This window comes from Heterodontus francisci, chromosome 32 (assembly GCF_036365525.1).
Source record: "Heterodontus francisci isolate sHetFra1 chromosome 32, sHetFra1.hap1, whole genome shotgun sequence".
NCBI lineage: Eukaryota > Metazoa > Chordata > Chondrichthyes > Heterodontiformes > Heterodontidae > Heterodontus > Heterodontus francisci.
Window position 1 is genome coordinate 31,564,746 of NC_090402.1, and position 26,483 is coordinate 31,591,228.

The 26,483-nt window shown below is 43.1% G+C and overlaps 1 protein-coding gene across 1 annotated transcript in view; it reads left to right on the top strand.

Annotated features, from left to right (window-relative positions):
- The window catches only part of whrna (whirlin a), a 205,482-nt gene that overhangs the window by 8,643 nt on the left and 170,356 nt on the right, over positions 1-26,483 (top strand). The window lies entirely within an intron of this gene.

A 26,483-nucleotide genomic window follows, 5' to 3' on the forward strand; every position in this document is an offset into this window, starting at 1 on the left:
TGGCTAGGACAGCAATTATTGCCCCTTCCTAATTGCCCTTGAGAAGATAGTGGTGAGCTGCCTTCTTGAACAGCTGCAGTCTATGTTGGGTAGGTACGCCCACAGTGCTGTTAGGGAGTTCCTGGATTTTGACCCAGTGACAGTGAAGGAACGGCGCTATAATTCCAAGTTCGGATGGCATGTGGCTTGGAGGGGAACTTGCTGGTGGTGGTGGTCCCATGCAACTGCTGACCTTGTCCTTCTAGGTGGTAGAGGTTGCAGGATTGGAAGGTGCTGTCCAAGGAGCCTTGGTGTGTTGCTGCAGTGCATCTTGTAGATGGTACACACTGCTGCTACTGAGCGTCGGTGGTGGAGAGAGTGAGTGTTTGTGGATGGGTGCCAATTAAGCAGGCTGCTTTGTCCTGGATGGTGTCGAGCTTCTTGACTGTTGTTGGAGCTGCACCCATCCAGGCAAGTGGAGAGTATTCCCTCACACACCTGACTTGTGCCTTATGGATGGTGGACAGACTTTGGGGAGTCAGGAGGTGAGTTACTCGCTGCAGGATTCCTACCCTCTACCTGCTGTTGTAGCCACTTTATTTATATGGTTACTCCAGTTCAGTTTCTGGTCAATGGTAATCCCCAGGATATTGATAGTGGGGGATTCCGTGATTGTAATGCCATTGAATGTCAAGGGGAGATGGTTAGATTCTCTCTTATTTGAGATAGTCATTACCTGCACTCCTCATTGAACCAGGGTTGGTCCCTCAGCTTGATGGTGATGGTGTAGTGCGGGATATGCCAGGCCCTGTACTTACAAATTGTGGTTGAATACAATGCTGCTGATGGCCCACAGTGCCTCAGGATGCCCAATTTTGAGCTGCTAAATCTGTTCTGAGTCTATCCCATTTAGCACTGTGGTAGTGCTACACAACACAATAGATGGTGTTCACAATGGGAAGACGAAACTTCGTCTCCACAAGGACTGTGTGCTGGTGACTCCTATCAATACTGTCATGGACAGATACATCTGCAACAGGTAGATTTGTGAGGATGAAGTCAAGTAGGTGTCTCGCTCTTGCTGGTTCTCTCACCACCTGCCGCAAGCCCAGTCTGGCAGATATGTTCTTCAGGACTCAGCCAGCTTGGTCAATAATGATGTCACCAAGCACTCATAGAAATCATAGAAATTTACAGCACCAAAGGTGGCCATTCAGCCCATCATGTTCCTGTTGGCTGGCAAGTAGCCATCCAGCCAAATCCCACTTTCCAGCTCTTGGTCCGATGCCTTGTAGGTACGGCAGTTCAAGAGTATATCCAAGTACTTATAGAATATTATGAGGGCTTCTGCCTCTACCATCCTTTCAGACTGTGAGTTCCAGATCTCCACCAACTGCTAGGTGAAAAAATTTCCCCTTAAATCCCCTATAAACCTGACCTCTTGTGCTAAATCTATGCCCCTGGTTATGAGCCCCTCAAAGGGAATAGGGCCTTCCTATTCACCCTATCTAGATCCCTCATAATTTTATACACTTCAATTAGGACTCCCCTTAGCCTCCTTGTTCTGAAGAAAACAATCCTAGTCTAGCCAATCTTTCACCATAACTAAAATTCTCCAGTCCAGGCAACATCCTCGTAAATCTCCTCTGCACCCTCTCGAGTGCAATCACATCTTTCTATAGTGCGGTGACCAGCACTGCATGCAATCATCCAGCTGTGGCCTAACCAATGTTTTATACAATTCCAGCACAACCTCCCAGCTCTTGTATTCTATGTCTCTGCCAATAATGGCAAGTATCCCACATGCCTTCTTGACCACTTTATTACCTGTCCAGGCACCTCCAGGACTCTGTGGACTCCAGTGTTCCTCTACACACCTCAGTATCCTACCATTTATTGTGTATTCCCTTGCCTTGTTAGCCTTTCCCAAATACATTGCCTCACACTTCTCTGGATTGAACTCCATTTACTACTGTTCCACCACCTGACAAGTGCATTGGGATCTTCAGTCTACAGCTTTCTTCTTCATTACCAACCATGCGGCCAATTTTTGTATCATCTGCAAACTTCTTAATCATACCCTCTACATTCATGTCCAAATCACTGATTATATACCACAAAAAGCAAGGGACCTAGTACTGAGCCCTGCGGAACTCCACTGGAAACAACCTTCCAGTCACAAAAACATCCATCAACCATTGCCCTTTATTTCCTGCCAATTTTGGATCCAACTTGCCAATTTGTCTTGGATCTCATGGGCTTTTACTTTCTTGACCAGTCTGCTATGTGAGACTTTATCAAAAGCCTTACAAAAATCCATATAGACTACATCAAATGTACTGCCCTCATTCAATTTTTTTGAGGCGTTAACAATCATGTTAGTCAGATATGTCATTCCCTTAACAGATCCGTGCAGACTGTCTTCAATTAATCCGTGTCTTTTATTTATTTAGAGATACAGCACTGAAACAGGCCCTTCGGCCCACCGAGTCTGAGCCGACCAGCAACCACCCATTTATACTAATCCTACATTAATCCCATATTCCCTACCACATCCCCACCATTTTCCTACCACCTACCTATACTAGGGGCAATTTACAATGACCAATTTACCTATCAACCTACAAGTCTTTGTCTGTGGGAGGAAACCGGAGCACCCGACGGAAACCCACGCAGTCACAGGGAGAACTTGCAAACTCCACACAGGCAGGACCCAGAACTGAACTCGGGTCACTGGAGCTGTGAGGCTTTGGTGCTAACCACTGCGTCACTATGCTGCCATTCCTTCTAAATGAAGATTTATCCAGTGTCTCGAATTTTTTCCAATAATTTTCCCACCACTGAGGTTAAGCTGACTGGCCTAACTCCATCTCTCCGTTTCTAAACAATGGTACAATGTTAACTGTCCTCCAGAGTCCATCACCCAGACTACATTCTGTTCCCTTGCTACCCTCCGTGCATCTTCCAAGTGGTATTCAACGTGGAGAAGCATTGATTCAGCAGCTGAGAGAGGGCAGTAGGTGGTTATCAGCAGGAAGTTACCTTGCTCCTGTTTGACCTGATGCCATGAGACCTCATGGGGTCCAGAAACAATGTTGAGGTTTCCCAGGCCCATTTCCTCCTGACTGTATACCACTGTACTACCACCTCTGGGCTGGTGATGGAGTAGGCTGGGACAGTGGCTGTAAGGTATGATTCAGTGAGTATGACTATGTCGGGCTATTACTTGACTAATTTGTGGGACAGCTCTCCCAGTTTTGGCACAAGTCCCCAGATGTTAGTGACGAAGCCTTTGCAGGGTTGATTAGACAGTGTATGCCTTTGTCATTTCTGGTGCCTAGGTTGATGCCAGATGGTCCATCTGGTTTATTCTTATTCAACTTTTGTTTAGCAGTTTGGTACAACTAAGTGGCTTGCTTGGCCATTTCAGAAGGCAGTTAAAAGCCAACCATACTGCTGTGGGTTTGGAGTCACATGTAGGCCAGACCAGGTAAGGACAGCAGATTTCCTCCCTGAAGATATTACCAAACCAGTTGGGTTTTTAAAAAAACAGTCCAGTAGTTTCATGATCACTAGCATTTTATTCCACATTTATTAATTGAATTTGTATTCCCTCAGCTGCCATGGTCATATCTCTGGAGTATTGGTCTGGGCCTCTGGACTACTAGCCCAATAGCATTACCACTATGCTACTGCCTCCCATTCTACTAAGCATATGAATTTGGCATGAACATCCTTGTAATGCAATGGCATTCAAGATTGGAGATTGAATTTGACTGTCAAAGTTCAACGCTTAGACCCATGTGTACCTTTTTCTTATTTTACAAGAACCATGAAGAAAGTTCTGCATTGTGTCAATTTATGTTAATCAAGCACAGTATCCATATTTATGATATTTATCAGTCAGCTCTGGCACTCAAATTTGTGAAGTATTCATTGTGTTTCATCTGTCCTGTAAATTTGTTTCAGTTTCTTTTGATGTTGTTCTTAACAAGGTATTAGTGATTTTAGTGCTTGTAAATTGAACAGTTTTGCTTTAAACTTCCTCCATCCCCCGCGTGGTTAGGTAGTGTAGTTTGTCTGTCAGTTGTGGTTCAATGGATAGCACTCTCATCTGAGTCAAAAGGTTGTGTGTTCAAGTGCCACTACAGGGACTTGAGCACCACAATCAAGGCTGACACTCCAGTGCTGTACTGAGGAGTGCTGCGCTGTTGGAGGTGCATTCAATTGGATAAGATTGTAAACTGAGGCTCAATTGTACTCAGGTGGATCTAAAAGATCCCATGGCAGTATTTCAGAAGAGCAAGGGAATTATCTCTGGTGTCCTGGCCAATATTTATTCCTCAATCAACATCACAAAACAGATTATCTTTTCACTATCGCACTGTTGTTTGTGGAGCTTGCTGTGTGCAAATTGTCTATTGTATTTTCTACATTACAACAGTGACTGCACTTCAAAAAGTACTTCATTGGCAGTAAAACAGTTTGGGACATCAGGAGGTTTTGAATGGTGTTTTCCCCCCTCACCCCTTTTTCGTAATTTTCCTCCATCCCCAGTCTGGTTGCAAAGTCGAGCTCCCCATAAACTGTTAGAATAATTCAATTCAGTTCCCAGTTTCAGGAACAGACTATCTGTAGTATCAATGGGAATTTCCTTTTTCTCACATCATCCCAGTCTCTGAGTTAAATTGCCATCAGGGCCACATTAAACTGAACTATGAATACCCTTGCATTGCAGATGTATGATCACAGTATATTCTGGCCAACAATAGTCCCTCAACCACAATAACCTAAAATAGATTCACTTCTTATTCATCTCATTGTGTGTGAGAACTTACTGTACTCAAACTGACTTCCATGTGACCCTACTTAACAATGGATACTGTGCTTCAAAATAATTTAGGGCCAATATTCCTCTCTAGGCCCTACTGGACACCTGCAAGGGGAGGAATCCTAGCAGGGGCTATTGGCAGGGCCTTGGTGCACTCCCAGTGCAGATCCACTCCCTGACGACAGGGTTTGTATTCCTGGCATCTCAGGCTTGCAGCTCTGCTTCTGCTTCAAAGGACAGCAGTTAGAAGCTCATGAGGCCTGGTGCTGTGGGGGGAAAACCTGAAATTTCCTTTAAATAAAGTCATGTCTCTATCTTTGGGATTCTCCCAGGATCCTTTGGTCTATTGTTGCCTTGGTGCAAGTTCCAACACCAGTTATTTTTTGCTGGCTCTTGGTGCATCACCCCGCTATGCAAAGTCAGAGAAAAGTGCAATGAGAAGCTCGGAACATCTATCATGCCTCATTTACTTTGTTAAACTGGGCTAGTTTCCGGAGCAGACATTGGCCAACTTACTTCAAATTGGGGAAGACCCAGAAATCCCAGGACAGTGCGGGTGGGGAATTAATACAATGGGTCTCTGTCCCCTTTTCTTATTTCCTGCGCATGGGAACTAATCCTCAGGTGCAATGCAGAGAAAATCCTACCCTATTCATTGTGTGTGAAGCACTTTTAAGGGATGTTAGTCAGGAACTACATACATGCAAGTCCTTCTCAGTGATGGGACAATACTGTAATCACTGCAATACTTGGGAGGGAATTTTAACCCCCAAAAACAGTCCGGTTTGGGTCAGGTGAGATGTAACCATTTAAAAAATCTGAATCTCGATTGCAACCCCGTCTCCAACCTGCCCACTTCCAATTCTAACAACAGCAGAATGGGGGCCAGGCAACTAAATATTGTAATGAGGCTACTTATCTCCTATTTAACCATTCTTTTAAATTAACCCTTGTTGGGCAAGTTTTGCAGGCCTTGGGGAAACCTGATAGCTGAAGGGAGGTGAGGACTGCTGGATCCAGTTTATCATCTGTGATCGCAGTGACCCTTCTGCCGCTGCAAACAGTTGCCCTTTTATTTATTCTTTCAAAACCATTCATAATTTTGAACACCTCGATCAAATTTCTTCTTAATCTTCTCTGCTCTAAGGAGAAGGACTCCAGCTCTCCACATTCCTGGTGTCTCTCATCCTTGGTAACCACAAGACACAGACCTAAGGTGTTTGGCAACAGAACTAGAGGTGACAAGAGGAATCTTTTTTTTTAACACAGCGAGCTGATGTAATATGGAATGCATTGTCTGAAATGCTGGTGGAAATAGGTTCAGTAGTAACATTCAAAAGGGAATTGGTTAAATACTTGAAGGGAAGAAAAAATTCTCAGCTATGAAGGAAAGAGCAGGGAAGTATGATTAATTGAATGGCTCTACCAAAGAGATGGCACAGGTACAATGGGCCGAAAGGCCTCATTCAGTGCTGTATCATTCTATAATTTGAATTCACATCCTTATTGTAAACATATGGTAGTAAACTAATAGAGGAGCCCGCAGACTGATTATAAAATATGGATTTATTTGTCTGCTTTTTCCAGTGGAAGAGATCCTAATTATAAAAACAAAATGCTTGAGTTTAGACTCCAAATGCTTTTTCAATATTCATGTATAATTATTTTAATACTTAGTAATATATTCACAGGTGATTGTTTGTTTGTTTACTAGGAGAGCTGCTTTTTTATAAACACTCACCTTGTTGGTACCATTCAGGCTCCCCTGGTAAAGCTTTCCAAATCCATATTGGGTATCCATGCAGCAAGAAACTGAGGTGACAGGTTCAGCATCATTGAAATACCACAAGCCTTCAGCAGACGAAAACATTATTGAGTGACCATAGCACAAATCCTTTGAAGGTTATAAAAAAAAATGATGCCTATACTCTCACTAAAACTTAGAAGATGCAAAGCCTGTCCCAGCTGTTCAAAATTTCCTATTGTTTAGTATGAGTTTGCTAAATAATTCTAGGCCCTATATTATGCTTGACATTAAGAGTTAAGTAGGACCCTTTCCCCATCAGTTTATTCATTTACACATGTGCGTGCCACTGGCAAGGTCAGCATTTATTGCTCATTCCTAAATCCCTTGAGAAGGTGGTGGCGAGCTGCCTCCTTGAATCGCTGCAGTGATGATACTCCTACAGTGCTGTTATTGTAGTACAAGGATATTGATCCAGTCATGATGAAGGAATGACAATATATGTCCAAGGCATGTGACTTGGAGGGCAACATGGAGATGATGGTGTTCCTACACGCCTGTCGACTCTGTACTTCTAAGTGGTAGCGGTTGCACATTTAGGAGGTGATTTTTTTTTTCCACAAAAATATAGTTTATTCATAAAAATCTGTATAAAAAAAAAATACATTACAAAACAGTTCAAAACAGCACCAAGTTGACATTCCAGAAAGTGCAAAGGAAATCCGTTTTCTTCAATACAGGAGTGAGTTGCTTCACAACCCTTCCATTCCATTTTACATGCCATGTACATTTTACAGCAAACCATTATTTGGTGTCTACAGCCCGAGTGATTTCCCATGGGTCCAGCCCCTCCGTTCACTTTGGTGGGAGGACCTTACACTGTGGTCTTTCCTCATTGAGCCTTTGTGGCAGCTGCCCTAAGCTTTAGTGCATCCCTCAGCACGTAATCCTGGACCTTAGAATGTGCCAGTCTGCAACGCTCGGTCATGGACAACTCTTTGCACTGGAAGACTCGCAAGTTTCAGGCAGACGAAAGAGTGTCTTTCACCGAGTTGATGGTCCTCCAGCAGCAGTTGATGTTTATCTCTGTGTGTGTCCCTAAACACAGCCCGTAGAGCACAGGGTCCTGCGTTGAAGAAGCCTTGGCGAGTTGCTGCACTACCTCTTGTAGATGGTACACACTGCAGCCACTGTATGCCACATTCTTCTGCTTCTAAGGTCATATTTCCTCTGTTTCCATATTCTGCCATAGATCAACCTTTGATTGGAGTGAGCATCAGGTTAAGTGATTGAATATTTCAAATCTGAAATATCAAAATGCAGATAAAATTAACATTTTTAGGTATTGAAATGAATTGTGGGAGATACATTGGCATTTCTTAGTGCTTTTCTGTAAAAATGCCAGAAGTACCATGTTAAATTATGCACCATCATTACTTGACATATGATTTCCCATCAGAAAGGAAGACTTCATTTTTATACTGTCTGTTTATTGTGTGATAAAGTATACATGGAATGGTGCCCGATTTGATTTTTGATTCTATTTATTGAAAGCTTTAAGAAGTGGTTTGTTGACTGGATTTCACACTTGTTGGAGAATAGCAGCAAAACAGCAAGAACTTGCATTTATTTAGGAGCATCGCAACATAGCAACAGGAGTAGGCCATTCAGCCCTTCAAGCCTGTTCTGCCATTCAATAATAGTATGGCTGATCTGTATCTAGCTGCTTTAATGTGGAAGAATGTCTCAAGATGCTTCACAGAGGTGTAATCAGAAATACATGGATGCCAAGCCAAGGAAGGACTTGTTTGGAGGAGTAAACAAAAACTTATTCAAAGAGTTAGGTTTAAAGGAGGAGAGGAAAGTGGAGAAGCCAAGGAAATGAGGCAGGGAATACCAAGGGATGTGGCCTAGGCGGCTGAAGGCATGGCCACCAATGATAGGTGAAGGGAGGGAGAGATGCAAAAAAGGACTGGAGAGTTCTGGGGTTTACAAGGCTGGAAGAGGTTTCAGAGATAAGGAAGGCAAGGGTTTGAACAGAAGAGTGAGAATTTACAGTTGTAGGTATTGGGGATCAGGAACCAATGTAGGTAAACAAGGACATGAGCAATAGGTGAATGCGGCTTGATGTGAGATAGGATATAGGCAGTTTTGAATGAGCTGACTTTTAAGGAGGGTGGAGAATGGGAGGTTGATCAGAGGAGATTCAGAATCGTTGAGCCTGGTGATGACAAGGCAGGGTTGAGGGTTTCATCATCAGACATAGGGGACAGTAGCATAGTTGTAATTTTACTAGGATAGCCATTTTCAGGCCTGGACTAATGCTCCAAAGACATGTTAAAATCCCACCAGGGCAGCTGAGGGAATTTTAAATTCAATTAATTAATAAATCTGGAGTGAAATGTTAGTCACTTTCATGATCATGAAAGTACTGGATATTGTTTAAAAACCCATCTGGTTCAAAAGGAAATCTGCTGTCCTTAACCAGTCTGACATATGACTCCAGATCCACAGCAATGTGGCTAACTCTTGACTGCCCTCTGAAATGACCTAGCACTCAATTGTATCAAGCCATCACAGAAAAGTTGAGTAAGGATATAAACTGGACGGACCACTCAGCATTAATCTAGGCTCCTGCCCAGTGCACTAGGCATACTGAAAAATGGGATGCCACAACAGAGAACTATATTCACACAAAAAAATAGAAAACATAGCTAAAGCGATCCTATATCCAACAGATTAGATCAAAGTGCTGCCACATTCAGTCGTGAATGGTGATGAATAATTAAAGAATTAACTGGAGGAGGACTCTCCAAAAACATTCTTATCCTCAATGATTGCATGTCAGTGCAAAAGATGTGGATGTAGCATTTGCAACCATCTTTGGCCTCTGTTTGAGATGCCAGTCTTCAGACAAATCAATTCACTCCACATGATATCAAGAAAAGGCTGATGGCAGTGGATACAGCAAAGGCTATGGGCACTGACACAAAATTCTATCTGTAGTACTGAAGACTTGTGCTGCAGAACTAGCCTCGCACTTCGCCAAGCTGTTCCAGTACAGCTCCAACACTGGCATCTACCCGACACTGTGGGAAAATTGCCCAGTTGTGTCCTGTCCACAAAAAACAGGACAAAACCAATCCAGCCAATTACTGCCCGATCAGTCTACTCCATCATCAGCAAAGTGATGGAAGGTGTCATTGACGCACTATCAAATGGCACTTACTCAGCAACAACCTCGGCAACATGCTCACCAGTGCTCAGTTTGGGTTATGCCAGAGCCATGAGGCTCCAAACTTCATTATAGCCTTGGTCCAAACATCGTCAAAAGAGCTAAATTCCGGTGGTGAGATGAGAGTGATTGCCCTTGATTTAAGGCAGCATTTGACTGAGGGTGGGATTCAGAGCCCTAGCAAAATTGAAGTCAATGGGAATCAGAGGGAAAACTCTCCACTGATTGGAGTCATACCTTACACAAGGAAGATGGCTGTGTTTGTTGGCAGCCAATCATCTCAGTCCCAGGACATCAATGCAGCAGGTCCTCAGGGTAGTGTCCTAGGCCCAAACATCTTCAGCTGCTTCATTAATGACATTCCCTCCATCCTAAGGTCAGAAATTGTGATTTTCGCCGATGGTTGCAGTGTTCAGTACCATTTGAAACTCCTCAGGTACTGAAGCAGTCCGGGTACGCACGTAGCAAGACCTGGCCAATATTCAGACTTGGGCTGATAAGTGACAAGTAACATTCATGCCACACAAATGCCAGGCAATGACCATCTCCGACAAAAGAGAATCTAGCCATCCCCTGTTGGCATTATCATTGAATCCTCCACCATCGACATCCTAGTGATTACTATTGACCAGCCATATAAGTACTGTGACTACAAGAGCAGGTCAGAGGCTGGGAATTCTGTGGCTAGTAACACACCTCCTGACTCCCCAAAGCCTGGCCACCATCTACAAGGCACAAGTCAGGAGTGTGATGGAATACTCTCCACTTGCCTGGTTGAGTGCAGCTCCAACAACACTCAAGAAGCTCGACATCACCCAGGGCAAAGCAGCCCGCTTGATCAGCACCCCTTACCACCTGAAACATTCATTCCCTCCATCATCCATACAGTGGTAACAGTGTGGGTCTACAAGACTCACTGCAGCAACTTGCCAAGCCTCCTTCGAAAGCATCTTCCAAACCCTCAACTTATACCACCTAGAAGAACCAGGGCAGCAGAGGCATGGGAACACCACCACCTGTAAGTTCCCCTCCAAGCACACACCATCCTGACTTGGAAGTATATTGCCATTCCTTTGTTGTCACTGTGTCAAAATTCTGGAATTCCCTCCCTCACAGCACTGTGGGTGTACCTACAACACATGTACTGCAGCGGTTCAAGAAGGCAGCTCACCACCACCTTCTCAAGGGCAATTAGGTGTGGGCAATAAATGCTGGTCTAGCCAGTGATACACACATCCCAAGAATGAAAGAAAAGGTTTGCTGAGAGAGGGGTAGAGACCATAATGTTAGAGGTGAAATAGGCTATCTTTTGATGGAAGGGATATTGGGATTGGACGCTCAGTTTTGGGTTGAATAAACCGCTGTGGTTACAAACGGGCTGGATGAGGGTGGGGTGAGATTAATAATGTGCTTGTGGTGCGAACCAAAGACAATGACAATATTACAATGCATTAGAGCTCCAGCACATGGTTTAGCAAATGGTAAGAAGTGGGCTTATGCCCACACATCTCCACAAATCTGAGTTAAAATCCGTCTCACTGCCTTAGGGATACATCAAACAAGGCCAGCTATTTCAGCAAACAAGACTGGGCAGTAGAGACCACTTGTGTCATCTTCTGCTGAAACAGAGACAATTTCTAGGCACGCATTTCACGTTTTTAATAAAGTGCATAATTTAAAAGCAAACCCACCACAATATAAATTCAGTGTGGTGACACAATATCCAAATATTAAATTATTGGGGTAATGCCCACTATAAAACAAAATGAGTTAGAATTAGCACAAAAGTTACTTGATGTTCACGTGAAACATTACTTTTGTCTTCTGAAGAACAAGGCCTTCAAGGTGTATTAGCAATTGAAGGAAAGTCCATATTAACTGTGCTTTAATGGCTCAGCCAAACCCAGTGAACCCACAATCTTAGGTTAGCAATGCACTAACTACAGAGCTAGTTGACTTCAGAAATCATGATTCTCGTTTCTGTCTGTGAGTAACTGAAATATTTCTGATGTGGCCATGTGAGAAAGCAATATTCATTAGCAATCTCAATTCATAGAACTATATGGTTCCTTTTATGATTTAGAACTTAGCAATAACTTATGGGGAGGCCTTTTTGAATGAAAATTTATTATGGTACAGGTGATGATGAAGTCAGTTCCATACTTGAATTCAAATGACTAAATATATCCCGCATTTCACTTACCACCAAGTAGCGGATCAGAGCTCTTTTATAACATTGGCACAGACTTGCATCATTGTAAGGATGCATCTACATCACGATGGTATGACCAGGTGAGAAAGAGGTCTAGGGTTCCCTTTCAGCCTTCACCTGGTCTTACTGTAACAGGGTTTTATTTTTAAACACTGTTTTTAGCTCCCCCTCGGTGAATCCTTGTTCACCACTTTCCAATTATAAGGCAAAGAAACCAGCACAAGCAGGTTTTCTTTAGTTTAAAGAAGAAAAGTTGAAATTTATTAACTGAATTTGAGTTTAATTTAAGTTTAACGCCTACTGATACAGTGGAAAGGTTTGAGGCAATATCTGAAGAGTTTTTATTACAGTTCTTCGAGCTCACTGTAGAGACTTTGATTGTAGGTAGATCTTGCTTTTCGTTGGGGCCCAGTATTCATAAACCTTGTTCGCTGTAGGAGACTTTTCTCTCTTGGGGTTCATGTGTCTTCAGTGGATTCAGAGGCTTGTGAGAAAGATGGAAGCAGGCAGGAGAGATCTGCTTAGTCCAGGAGCATATAGTCTTTTTTTTTCCCAAACTGTTTGTACAATTCAGAAAAACCCAGGTTGCTGAGCAGGTTAGTCATGTGACTAACTGGTCTGACCACTTCTTGGATTGTATCACCTTAGCAGTCTCTGGAATACTGCTCTTACACACAATACCTGGTGATCAAGGTCCATTGTGGGCTGAATGTGTCAGGGAATGGCCCTTTGTCCTTCCAAGCACTATCTGTTAATATGCAAATGTCTTTTCCAGCCACGGCTGATCTGTTTAACAAGTCCTTTCTTCACTCCAGTAACAGTTTAAAATCAATGTTCATGACAAAATTAATATGCTTCATTCTTGGCAGGTGGGGGCTTTGCATGACAATAGGGACCCTTGAACAATGTAAAAGAAAGACAGAAGTATGGAGTAAGTGACTTCAGCTCCTCCATATTTTCCTGGGACTTTTGCAGAGCTCCCTCATTGGCCAGAATTTTACAGTGGATGCATGGGAGCCAGATTCCGACGTGAAAGTCAGTGGCGAACCCGCTTCTGCCTAGCCTGGGGATCTGTCCTGTATTTTACGAATCCCAGGCTTTAATTGTCCCGAGGTGGGACTTTCCACTTGAGGGAGGAGGTCCCGCCTCAAATGAGCTGCCGTCCAATCGGCGGGCTGGCAGCTCTTAGTCCCAGCGGCGCCACCGGGAGCGGGACCGCAGCCAAGCCGATGCAATGGATCGATCGAGGAGGGAAGGTAAGTCGGGGCATGCCTCACCAGGAGGATCAGTCCTTTCCTGGTGAGGTTGGAGTGGTCCCTTGCGGGGAGGGGGGTGTCTTGGGTCCCGAGGGTGGATTGGGAGGCAGGGGCGGCCATCAATCGGGCACCCTATGCGCGACTGCCATGTCCCCTCCCCGATGCGCGGAAAGGCCGGCAGCTATCGCTGGGCGGCTTTTCGCGTCCCCAGCACACCCGCTTGCCACAAGTAAAATACCCATGGAGGTGGGCGAGGGCCCTTAATTGACTGTTAAGTGGCCACTTAAGGGTCTTGATTGGCCTCGGGCGGGCCGTTTCCCAACCCGACCTCCGAGGCGGAATCGGGGCGGGTAGGCCTCCTGGAGCCTGCCGTTCAATTTTACGCTGCCCCCATGCCACCATCCGACCCATTGGGGCTGTGTAAAATTCTAGCCATTGTTCTTGCCAAAAATTTTAATGAATTATCATGGCTCCGCCCCATTAAACTTTGGTTGTCATGATTTTCCTGTATTTAAGTCAGGTTTTGTGGCACTTAAAGTACAAAATAATTGTTCAAGTGTCCTGACAAAGGCAGCAATTATTACAACAAGATTGGGTTTAAACTCTCATTTGCTAAAAATGCATTACTGTTGCAAGGATTAAAGAACTAAGATATTTGACTATCCATTTCCTGCAACTGAGATTTTCCATTTTATCATTTGCCATGCCATATGTCCAGAGCCCACTGAATTTGAGATGGTTTTCAGAATTTGAATAGCCCCTTCTATGTATTCCCATATGCCCAACTTCTCTAAAGCCAGGAACACCGCAAATATATCTTTTCTAATAACTCTAATTTGCTTATTAATCACTACTGTTTCAATCAGTTATGAGGAAATTGATGTGCACGTATCTCCCAAACCATCATCTACTCAGAGAAAAGACAAGTTATGATGTATATTTTTGCTGCTTATCAAGAGTTGCAATCTTCAATCTTGTTCAGTCCCCAGAACTTCTCAATTCATTAATAATTCAAGATTAGCTTGCCCTTCTTTGCCTTTGTAATCCACCAAAATAAAGGTGACAAATGATTTTATTGCTAAATGATTAATAATTGATGATGTAGATACTTAGAGTGGCCTGAATTCATAGATCACACAGATTAGTGAAACTGACAAAAATCTCAACATTTCCAAAAGGGACATGATAGCTAAAAAATTATTGCAGATTAAAGTACTGAGGAAGTTACCCTTCCATTCACTGAAACCCTTCCACTGCTCCAGATGGTGAGTGTGCCTTCACTTTAGCTTTTATTTGAGTGCCTCATTTGCTGCTGTGCTTGCTGTGGCATATTCTAATTATAAAACCACCAAAATCTGGAGAAAGTTATAAGGGCAAGATGGAGAGCTTTACAGTATATGTCGCTAATCTTGTCATGTTGGGAAAATCTGGGCCATTATGCACTCGAGCACACATGTGAATGATAATATCTAAACTAGGAGACTCAAAGCTGAATATTTTACTGCATTGTCTATGGTGTAATAACATTTTTTTTTAACTACTGGATTCTTTCCTGATCCTCACACAAATTCATGTGCTTCAATTTTTCATATTTTACTCATCAGTGGTACTGTTGAAGGAATTCTCCATGGCAAATATTTTATGTGAGCTGCTGCCACCTCAGTAATGTGAAAGAGTGATTATTTTTCTTGTTTAATGTAATAACATTTAAAATCAAATTTAAATCCCTAAATAGTCTAATTTCTTTCCATCTCTGTAACCTTTTCCAATGACTTGTGTTTTCCCTTCCATTCCATTGTTAATCGTGCCATCAGCTGCTTAGGCTCCACACACTACAATTCCCCTCCTAAACTGCTTTGATTCTCCACCTCCGTCTCCTCCTTTAGGACCCTCCTTAAAACCCACCTCCTTGACCAACCTTTAGCTCACCCCTCCTAATATTCCTTTCATTGGTTTGGCACTCATTTTTTTCACATCTGTGAAGCACCGGGATATTTTTCTTTGCTTAAAGACTATATAAATACAAATTATTATTTGTCAGGAACTTGCCCTCATTTGACATTTGGTTCATTTTGATTTTAAACCTCAGAAAATATACTATTGTAGAATATGTGGGCTAGTGATTTAATTGAGTGCAAGATTTGATTTGGATTATAACCAATTTCCTGACACTGGACTTATTAAAACTTGAGCAGACTGCAAACAGCAACTGTACTCAGCAAGTCTGGCAGCATCTGTGGAGAGAGAAACAGAGTTAATGTTTCAGGTCTGTGAGTTTTCATCAAAAGAAGGTGACATACTGTTAATGTCACTGGACTAGTAATCCAGAGGCTCAGACTAATGACACAGGTCCAAATCCCACTATGGCAGCTGGTTGAATTTAAATTTAATCAATAAATAAAAATCTGGAATTGAAAACTATTCTCTGTAATGGTGCCATGATTTTTGCAAAGGTCCATCTGGTCTACTAATGCCCTCCTCAGGAAGGAGATCGGCCCTCCTTACATGGTCTAGCTTACATGTGACTCCAGACCCACAGAAATGTGGTTGACTCTTAACTACCTTCTGAAATGGCCTAGCAAGCAACTCAATTCCAGGGCAATTAGGGATGGGCAAAAAATGCTGACATTGCCAGTGACATCCCATGAAAGAAAAAAAAACTTCAGCGTTCTGATGAAAAGTCACAGACCTGAAACATTGGGTTGGATTTTATCCAGCCCTTGGAGACAAGCTGATGGAGGGCACCAGAACTGGCATGGAGTGGCTTTGGGCAGCGTGCCTGACAATGTCCTGCCCTCATGACATTTTGTCCACTGTGGGCGCCATGGTGGATGGGAAGTCTGCTGAGAGGACCATTAAGTCAGTTAAGTGGCCCTTTAAAAGTCACTTAAGGGCTGCCACCCGCTTCTGGCATTTAGCCAACATCGGAGGAACCCACTGCCGCATGGAGAGACCACCAGGTAAGACCTGGGTGGCCTCCTAGTGGGTTTGGGGCCGGGGTGTGTCTCTCCTCTGGGGACAATTCATGGTCCCACAGAGGACCCCCTCCCACGCCCCCCCCCCCCCCACCCACAGTGGCGATGGTCACCCTTGCGGCAAGGCCGCTCCCCCGCCCCCAACCCCCTCACTGGGACCTGGCTGACTGGCTCCAATGACCCCGAGCCCTCTTACCTTGGTCACGGAGTCTCCTCCAAAAGCATTGCTCTGGGCTGCCTGCAGTACCTGCAGTGGCCACTGCTCCTGTTGGTGCTGTTGGTACTGCTGAGCTGATTGGTGGGATTTTGTTCCTTAAAGGGACAGCGGGCAGTTGAATTCACCCGGGGTCTGATAGAAGGCCGAGACTAAATGGCCACACCACGCAACACCAACGCCCCTACCCCCGCCCCCACGTCTTTTGGCCCGTCATTGGGACAGATGCTGCCAGACCTGCTGAGTATTCCTTGCATTTTCTCCTCTTATTACAGATTTCCAGCATCTGCAGAACTGCTGTACTTTGCTTTTGTAATTTTACCTAACTGTCTCTTATGCCGCTGAGTACATTTGTATAGAAAATAATTTCATAAACATCTTTATTACTTTGAAACTGACAAAATCTTTCATTGTTGAAAGGGTCAAACAAATGAAATGGCAAAAGCCTTTAACCTGATGAGGTAATTGGGTTGCATTGAAGAGTAGCAGACCATACCACAAAAGAAAGCTTTGCGAGTGTGATGGTATCTCGTTTAACCAATTGACCTGTTCATCACCTTAAATATTACTCATTTAATGGTGGGTCAGGCTGCTGCATTGATTTGCAGCCATGGGATAAAATGCACTTAACTAAAGCCCGGTTAAATGTTGTAGTGTGGATTGTACTTCTGAGTTCAGAGTACAGACTGCAGACGATCAATCTCAACAAAGGCATCAAATTCACCAGTGAGTCTCTGAAATCCATTATATATCATCACTGTTAGGCATTTATGTTGAAAAATAATCCTTATCCATAGGATTCCCCGTGTAACTAAAGAAACTGCCATTTCACCCAACCTCTCACAATCGTCTTGTGCTGATGTCTGCCAGGTAAATAATCTGGAGTTAATGGGAATTTTTTAAAAAGTAAAATGTGACCACCACCACCACTCTATGAAAATGTCAACTATTCAGCCACAAACTTTGTTGTTAGACCCCGACTCCCTCCATTTCCCTAGCAACTGTCTCAAGCTAAACCAAACTGTTTGCAACCTTGCTGCTGTGTTTGATTCCGAGATGAGCTTCTGATCACATATTCCTGCCATCACCAAAACCGGCTGTTTCCACCTTTTGTAACATCACCCGACTCTGCTCGTGCCTTAGCTTATCTGCTGCTGAAACTCTCATCCATGCATTTATTATCAAAGTGATAAGAAAAGCTAATCTTGTAAATCCTTCAACAACAACAACAATTTGCATTTATATTGTGCCTTTAATATCCCAAGGATTTGACTGTTCTAACGCTCTCTGGGCTCTCATCTTTCAACCTCCATTAAAATGAGCCCATCCAAAATTCTGCTGCCCATGTCCTCACTTGCATCAAGCACGATTTATCCACCACTCGTATGCTTGCTGACCTACATTGGCTCCTGATCTAGCAATGCCTCAATTTTAAAACGCTCATGCTTGTTTTCAAATCCCTCCATGATATTACCCCTCCCTATCTCTGTAACTTCCTTTTCAACCCTCCAAGATCTCTGCGCTCCTCCAATTCTGGCCTCTTGCTCCACCATTCGTGGTCGTGTCTTCAGCTGCATAGGCCCTGAGTGCAGGAATTTTCTCCCTAAACATCTCTACCTCACTCTGTTTAAGGTGTTCCTTTTAAAGCCTGATGTTTTGTCCAAGCTTTTGGTCATCTGTCCTAATATGGTTTGCTGTCAAATTTTGTTCAATAACGCTCCTGTGAAGAGCCTTGGGATACGTAAATGCAAGTTGTTCTTGGTGTTGTTGAATCGTTCACAAGATTAGCTTTTCTTATTGCTTTGATTGGAGGAGATAAATATTGTAGGGGTGCTGTTGAAGTGAGGTGCTTGCTCCTGACATGGATTCATGCCAGTAAATGATTACAGTTGGGAATTAAGAAATGAAAGATAGATGCATGCATGGGAGTGATTAACATACAGGTGTAGGAGGCAGAGAGGATATGAGAAAGGAATGGAAGTGACTGCTAAAATAACAGTCATCCCAACAAAATGTTGGTAAGCACAGTCTTGTATTTTCATCAGTATCTTTGAGGTTGTATACAGCTGCAACAATGATATGATATTCAATTGTTTCTAACACCTATATCTATTTGGCCTTTTGCTGCATCTATAGTCTGTGCTTATTTCGAAGGGATACATGTTGCTAAATTTATTTTTCAAATTGCCTTACAAAGCTCATTTTCAGTTATTAATTTTAAAAGCCATGGAATTAATGAGGTGCTGTTGGTTTATGCTGTTTAAATATTAATTTTTGATTTACCGTATAGCCTACTAAGCCCAAAAGCTTGTTTACACTGGCTTTCCACACCATTTTAAGTTAATGACCTCTTTGCTGTAGAATTGTGTTCAATTAGAAAAATAAATGTCAACACTGGAACATTATCGATGAGTTTCCAGCAGTGTTTCTGGAGTACTGGCAAGCAGAAGGGATAGAATTACTGTTTTAAATGATGTAATAGGTTACCCTGACAAATCCCCCTCCAACAGCAGTCACACTGTGCGCACTGCAGCCAGCAGTGAAAAGAATACCAAGAATCAAATGGTAACTGCAAAAAGAAAACTGAAATGGCTATCTCACAGTCTTGTTCATGTCTCCAGGTACACAGTTCTGCTGACCCTGTTGTGTTGATGTGGTATGGAAGATTATCTGCTGCTAACGCCTTCATCAGTGCCTTTGTGACCTTTGGAGTTGACTGTTGCAGCGCTCTCCGTCCTCGCACCTTTCACCCTTCATAACTTGAGTTTATCCAAACATCTAATGCTCGCATCTTACAGAATTACAGAGTTGTTACAGCAGAGAAGGAGGCCATTCGGCGGGATCATGTCTGCACCAGCTCTCCAAAAGAGCATTTACTCATTGCCCCTCCCCACCTTCCCCCCATAGCCCTGCACATTCTTCTTTTATAGATAACAATCCAATTCCCTCTTGAATGCCTTGATTGAACCTGCCTCCACCACATTCTCAGGCCGTGCATTCCAGATCCTAACCACTAGCAGCGTTTAAAAAAAAAAGTTTTTCCTCATGTCATCATTGATTCTTTTGCCAATTACCTTAAATCTGTGCCCTCTTGTTCTCGATCTCTCCACTAATGGGAACAGTTTTTTCCCTATCTACCCTGTCCAGACCCTCATGATTTTGAATACCTCGATCAATCTCCTCTCAACTTTCTATTCTCCAAAGAAAACAGTCCCAACTTCTCCAATCTATCCACGTAACTGAAGTTCCTCATCCCTGGAACCATTCTCGTGAACCTTTTCCGCACACTCTCCAATGCTTTTGCATCTAACTCACATCAGCTCTTGTTCATCTATCACCCCGGTGCTCACTGACATACATTGGCTCCCAGTCTGGCAATACCTTGATTTTAACATTCTGATCCTTGTCTTCAAATCCCTACATGGTCTCACTCCTCCCTATCTCTGAAACTTCCTCCAGCCCTACACCAATGATATAAAAACTGAAAGTGCTGGAAATACTCAACCGGTCCGGCAGCATCAGTGGAGAGAGAAGCAGAGTTAACGTTTCGGGTCTGTGACCTTTCATCAGAACAGCCAATGTTCCCTCTAAGCTTTGTGGCTGTGCAGCAACCCAGAAGTTCATGTGCAGGCTAAACACAAATTGACACTTATAAATTACTATATATGCACAACTGTGCAAAAACTTAAAGGGACTGTGCTCTTAAACAAATAAGCTACACACAACAAAAAAATCAGAGGGAACATTGCCTACAACCCTCGGATCTCTGCACTCCTCCAAATTTAACTTCTTGTGCATCATTTCTCCACCATTGGCGGCTCTGCCTTCAGTTGCCTAGGCCTTAAACTCTGGAATTCCCTCCCTGAACCCCTCCATCTCTCTGCCTCTTTCTCCTCCTTTAAAATGTGCCTTTGACCAAGCATTTGGATGTTTGTCCTAATATTTCCTTGTGTGGCTCAGTGTCAATTTTTGTTTGCTAATGCTCCTATGAAGTGCATTGGGATGAACTACTACTTTAAAGATGCTCATTAATTGCAAGTTTTTGTTGTTAGTGGGCATTACAATGTCAGAGACCATCAAGCTCTGCAAATCTGTGAGGTGTGAACACCCCCATTACATTTCACGCCAGTCTGAATTTGCACCAACGGCACACAATAACAAGCTAGTGTACTTCAAAATTCTTCATTGTGCGTGAAACACTTTTAAGATGCTACTGAGAGATATAAAAGGCACTATATAAAGTGCAAGTCTTTTTTTAATCTTTGTTTTGTCCTGACTTTCTATTGTTCTCTCTACGTCTTTCTGTCTGTTTTTATCAAGCTGCCTAACCCTAGCCTGCAGCAAATTCATCAACTGTGCACAAATCGCACCTTGTGACTCTTCTAGATTTTTAATAACACCATCTGTGTTGTGAACAATTCCTTCAGTGTGTTGCATTTGTGCAGCAGGTACGCAGCATTTGATACACAATATTTCTCCTATAATACGGATTGTACACACAGCATGAATGTTTTGAACATAAAGTACAGACTTGCAAGTAATTATTTTGGAAATGTATTTTTTTAATATAAGAGTATAAATTCACCAGAACATGCAAAAAATATGGAACCGTGGCTAAATGTCTTTGTACATTTTTAAGTGTTTAACTTTCTGTCTTTTTTTTAATCCTCCCACTTTGACTTGAAATCTCAGCCTTCTTTTATCCTGCCCTCTTTTCCTACTCTATTCTGCACCATTCCTCAGCTAACAGTTGGGCACGCAATCTGTCAGTCTGCAGTGTGATAAGCTGGTTACTGGAAAGTGCACAAGAATAGTGCAGAGTAACTCTGCTTCCATTTTGACGTTTCTATCTATGCTCCAAGAGCCTAGTGTCTGTTGGATCCTCCAGTAATGACACTAAGCAAGACTGACATTTAACTTGATTCATAGACTTTATTCAGCCATCTACACACACTTTCAACATGTGATATCTGACCTTTGAACCCCCAGGTCAGATGACCTCCAATCTAGGACTGCATGTACCATATTGTTTCTAATTATGTGAGGCCATATTCTATCTAATCTGCAAGTCCACATAACACTCAGTTATCATCAGGACAGTGTCCACTTAGCATCTGTCTCTGGACATGGGTTAGAAAGAAGCAATGTGAGAAAACAAAGGCACAAACCCAAGTCTCCAGGAACACAGTTTTCCCTATTTACTTCAAGATCATTAAATTAGTGGATGGAAGGATTTAATATGAACTACACCAAAGTGTTCTAAATGCAGAATAAAAACAATAATACTAGATTCTTTAAAGGTAAGTGAATATTACGTTATGTAAGATTTTAGATAAGGTAAGGGTGTTTTATACCCCCTTCTAAGGTAGGAACAGACTTGGCAGCAAACAGCTTGTTGTGAATTGACTTTATTGAGATAAAGGTAAGGACAAATTTGTTAAGTTCTCAGATAAACTATTAGTAACAAACTCGGGCAGTAATTAACAGTATAACCCATATTATAGTCTGGATGACAGAACGCATGACACTCTTTCTTGCAGCTTGTGGTCTTCAAGCTTTTGGCTGTCTCTCACGTAGCTTCTTGTTCTTGTTCAAATTCTCTGTCGCATAGTGGCAAAGTCAGGATTCAATTTATCCTGGCAGCTTCACAGTTAACCCTCCCTTCATACCAATCAGTGATCAGTCTTGGATTAAAGGATGCCTTTCTTAACCAACCAAGGATCATTTTATGATGGTTGCTAACCTTCTGCATTTATGCAAATAGTACATAGAAAAAGTCTTTGTGTTAACTCCCTTATCTTAATGCTTGTACTTTTCTGAGGATGCCTTATCTCACTATGAGACAAAACTATGCAGAAGCTGTGTTCACTGTCTGTTCTCACCGTCTAATACTTCTTACTGTAAGCAAGCATTTTAAAACTTGACATAACCTCCCAGAATCCCTCTGCCTTGACATCCTGTCTATACTGTGCCCTATTTCCTAAGTATTTCGTCTTTATCATACTACAAAGAAAGATGCTAACAAAGTTAACTGTTTATAATAATTCATTTGTTAGTTTACAATAGCTAGATTTTAACAATTAGTATGTTGGTTAGTGACTTTTAGCTACCTAATAGTCTTGAAATTAGGAAAGAAAGATTTGCATTTATATATTAATGGGAATGGTGGTGTAGTGGTGAGGTTATTGGACTTGTAATCCAGAGGCCTAGACTAATGCTTGGGAGACACTGGTTCAAATCCCACCATGGCAGCTGCTGGAATTTAAAATCAATAAGTTATTAAATCTGTAATAAAAAGCTAGCCTCAGTAATGATGACCATGAAACTACTGGATTGTCATTAAAAACCCATCTGGTTCCTTTAGGAAAAGAAATCTGCTGTCCTTACCTGGTCTGGCCTATAAGTGACTCCAGATCCGCAGCATTGTGGTTGACTCTTAACTGCCCTCTGCAATGGCCTAACAAGCCACTCAGTTATATCAAATTGCTACAGGAAATTTGAAAAAGAATAAAACCGAATGGATCACCCAGCATTGACTTCGACACTGGAAACGACAAAGGCAACCTGCCTAGTGGACGCTGCAACGCCCTCCTGACAAACATCTGGGGTCTTGTGCCAAAATTGGGAGAGCTGTCCAACAGACTAGTCAAGCAGCAGCCTGACATAAATCGTATCTTGCAGCCAATATCCCAGACTCATCCATCACCATCCTTGAGTATGTCCTGTCACTGAGGTGTGGGTACAATGGTAAACAGTCATGAGGGAGTGGCTCTGGACCCCCTGGGATTTCTCAACATTTATGCTGGATCCCACTGAAGTCTCATGGCATCAGGTCAAACGTGCACAAGGAAGCCTCCTGCTGATGAATCCATGCTCCTCCATGTTGAACACAACTTGGAAGAAGCATCAAGGGTAGCAAGGGCATAGAATGCACAGTGGTTGGAGGACTTTTATGCTCATCACCAAGAGTTGCTCAGTAGCACCAATACTGGCCAAGTCCTGAAGGACATATTGGCCACACTCGACCTGCAGCAGGTGGTGAGAGAACCAACAAAAGGGGGGGATACTTACTTGATGTTGCCCTCACCAATCTACCTGTCGCAGATGCATCTGTCCATGAGCTTATTCATAGGAGTGACCACAGCACAGTTCTTTTAGAGACAAAGGGGGGGGGCGGGGCACGGGGCACGGAACATTCTGCCAGTAGATGCCCGCCTTGACCCCTGACACCGAAAAGGCCCCGGCACATTTCACTGGTAGTGGCGAGGCCTCGGTGCGGCCCCTTGGTGGCGGAGCCTTCATTTACGTTGCAAAATGTATTCAAATAAATGTAAATAAACCAACCTAGACCAGGCGGCCATTCCACGCTAATAATGTGGCCGGAAGTCCTGTGCCTTCGGATCCCCATTTGGGGAACCAAGGCAAGACACTGGTGGGGATGCGGGAGGATTATAATTCTCAGGGTGGGATCGAGCGGGGAACAGTCTTTTGTTTGGTTGGTGGGAGGAATGATGGGAAGGGATTAAGGTTTAAAGTTAATAAAGGTCAGGTCAGGAAAGGTTGGAATCTGCATAAAAGCTTTTTTTTGGGGGGGGTGGGGGTGGTGGAAATAGACAATTAATGAATCGATTCTTGCTTGGGTGTGGGTGAAGGGAGTGAAAATGTTACTACGTGTGTAAGTTTAATTTTGAATGTTTGTTCCCCTTAAAAATGCAAATATTAGTGAAGGGCTTGAAGCCCTTTAGAAGTGGCGCCGGATGCCATTGCCGGGAACAGAGCAGCTGCCACCTCTGCGTCCTCGGGTGGCCGCTACAACCCCCTCCACTTAAATGAGCCCCCTCGTGAAATATCGCGGGAGCTCAGTGGCAGCCGCTCCATGCAGGCAGACCGCCAACTTCAAAGTGCGCCACCGCAATCCGTAACCCTGCCTCACTCACACTTTTCATAGAGTGTACATTGTCCCACACTAAACTATTATCTACATAACATTCAATGGGTATACTATCTTCAGTATGCTCATTGTACAGAATCTCACTTGATATGTTTGACAAATAGAATTCCATATCCACTGCATCCACATAAACCAGTGTTTCAGCAGCCAAAGTACTTTTAACAATCCTTTTTATTTTCTTAGCTTCCCAAGCTAAAGGACAACAGTTCCCATTCTTGCCCATAAGAAATATTATGAAACCAGCTGCTCTTTAATAACCATCAGGAAATTTAGCATGTGAAGCATCACTAAAAATTACTAGTTTCATGTTCTTTGGGAGTTAAGTATTTAAAATATATATATATATATATATATATATATATATATATATTTTAAATACTTCAACACATCAAAGCTAGTATCTGGTCTAGTCTGAATTTCAACTGACTAATCAAGCTTCACAATTGCTCTGTCTCTCCTTTTTTTGTCCTTATTAAATAGTATTGTAGCAAGACTCAATCTGGTTGCCAGGTTTACTAAATGTAGAATGAAAATATTTCTGCCCTTGTCCTGTACCTTTAGATCCATGGTAATTGCCTCATTAATGTCATGTGACAATGGAAGGCTTACATTAGGAAGTGCTGGTGTTCTCCAATACTGCATAATGATACTTTGAGTCACACCTGAAGCATCTATTAACTGTTCCTTGGGCATTCCTGGGATTTATTGCTGATCCAACTTTGTCTTCTGTAATAGCCAGATCTGCTAAAGATGCTTTCACCTTCATTCTGCCAATCTTTCAATCCTTCCATTGTATCGGTGCATGCATCCAGTATTTGGACCATTTTAAGATCTGGCACTCATTGATTTCTCTCTCTTTTTTGTGTCACTGCAGAATGTCCCATTTATTCCATGAAGGAAATGACAGTTTTCCCTGTCCATGGAGACCATGGCTGTGAATTTTTATGCACTGAGGTCATTCCAGGTTAGAGCTGGGGATAGTTCCAACATCTATGCACTGAAAGGTCACTGAGGCTCTCTGTTCAAAGAAAACAAAATAGTTTTCATTCTCTCTTACTAGAGACTAACTGGCAGAGTTAGCACGTGACTTCACTGATTGCAGAGTTCCCCTTGGTACATAGTGCTACTGGTTGCATGCACATCACTTTGCAGGTGCTGCATGTCAACTCTGCCCTATACTGGAACTGAAAGGGATTCCGCTTCTTCAAAGTCCAGCTGGTGTGTGATGAGAGAATCATGCAGGTTAATGCCCGGTATCCTGTCAGCCGTCATAATGCTTTCATTCTGTGGCAGCTGCATTTGAGCTACTGCAGCAAACCAGAGGATGGCTACTGGGTGACCAGGTCTATCTGCTGATGACTCCAATGCATAATCCATCCACACGTATGCAACATGCATACAATGGAAGTCATGCTGCCACACAATGTGATAGTGCAGACCATTGATGTGCTGAAACAACACTTCCGCTGCATGGACCGCTCTGGAGCAGCCCAGGGGTACTCATCAGATTGGGTGTCAAGATTCATTGTGAGCTACTGCATGCTGCACAACCTTGCCATCATACGAGAACAGTCTTTGCCATCAGCTATATGGTGAGCAGCTCAGGAGCAGGAACATGAGGAGGAGGAGGAAGAAAAAGGGAGGAGGAACTTAGACAGCCCCTTTCTAACCACGCTGTCTGTGAACAACTCATCTGAGTGCATTGCCAGTAACCGCCAGTAACTTCAATTGCCCATTCACCAACAGTCTCACCACCTTACCTCACCCCCCACACCCCCCCCCCCCCCACCAACCCCACACCCCCAACCCTTCCACTGGCTATCACAGCATCCACTTGGCTGCAATGCAAAAATAAAAGCCATCACAAAATAAGCATTCCAAACCAAACAGAAATGAAATTATTCCATATCGCATATAAAAATCAACTTATCACGCTTGTGTATTCCCTTAGTGTCTGTCTTCCATGTGTCTTTGCCTGTTCTAGAGCTCCTACACAGTGCTGCAACATGCCTGGTGGAAGGCTGCTGACTTTCATTGGGGGAGATTGCAGATGACCTTGCAGGACGCCCTCAAGCAGCTTGGACCT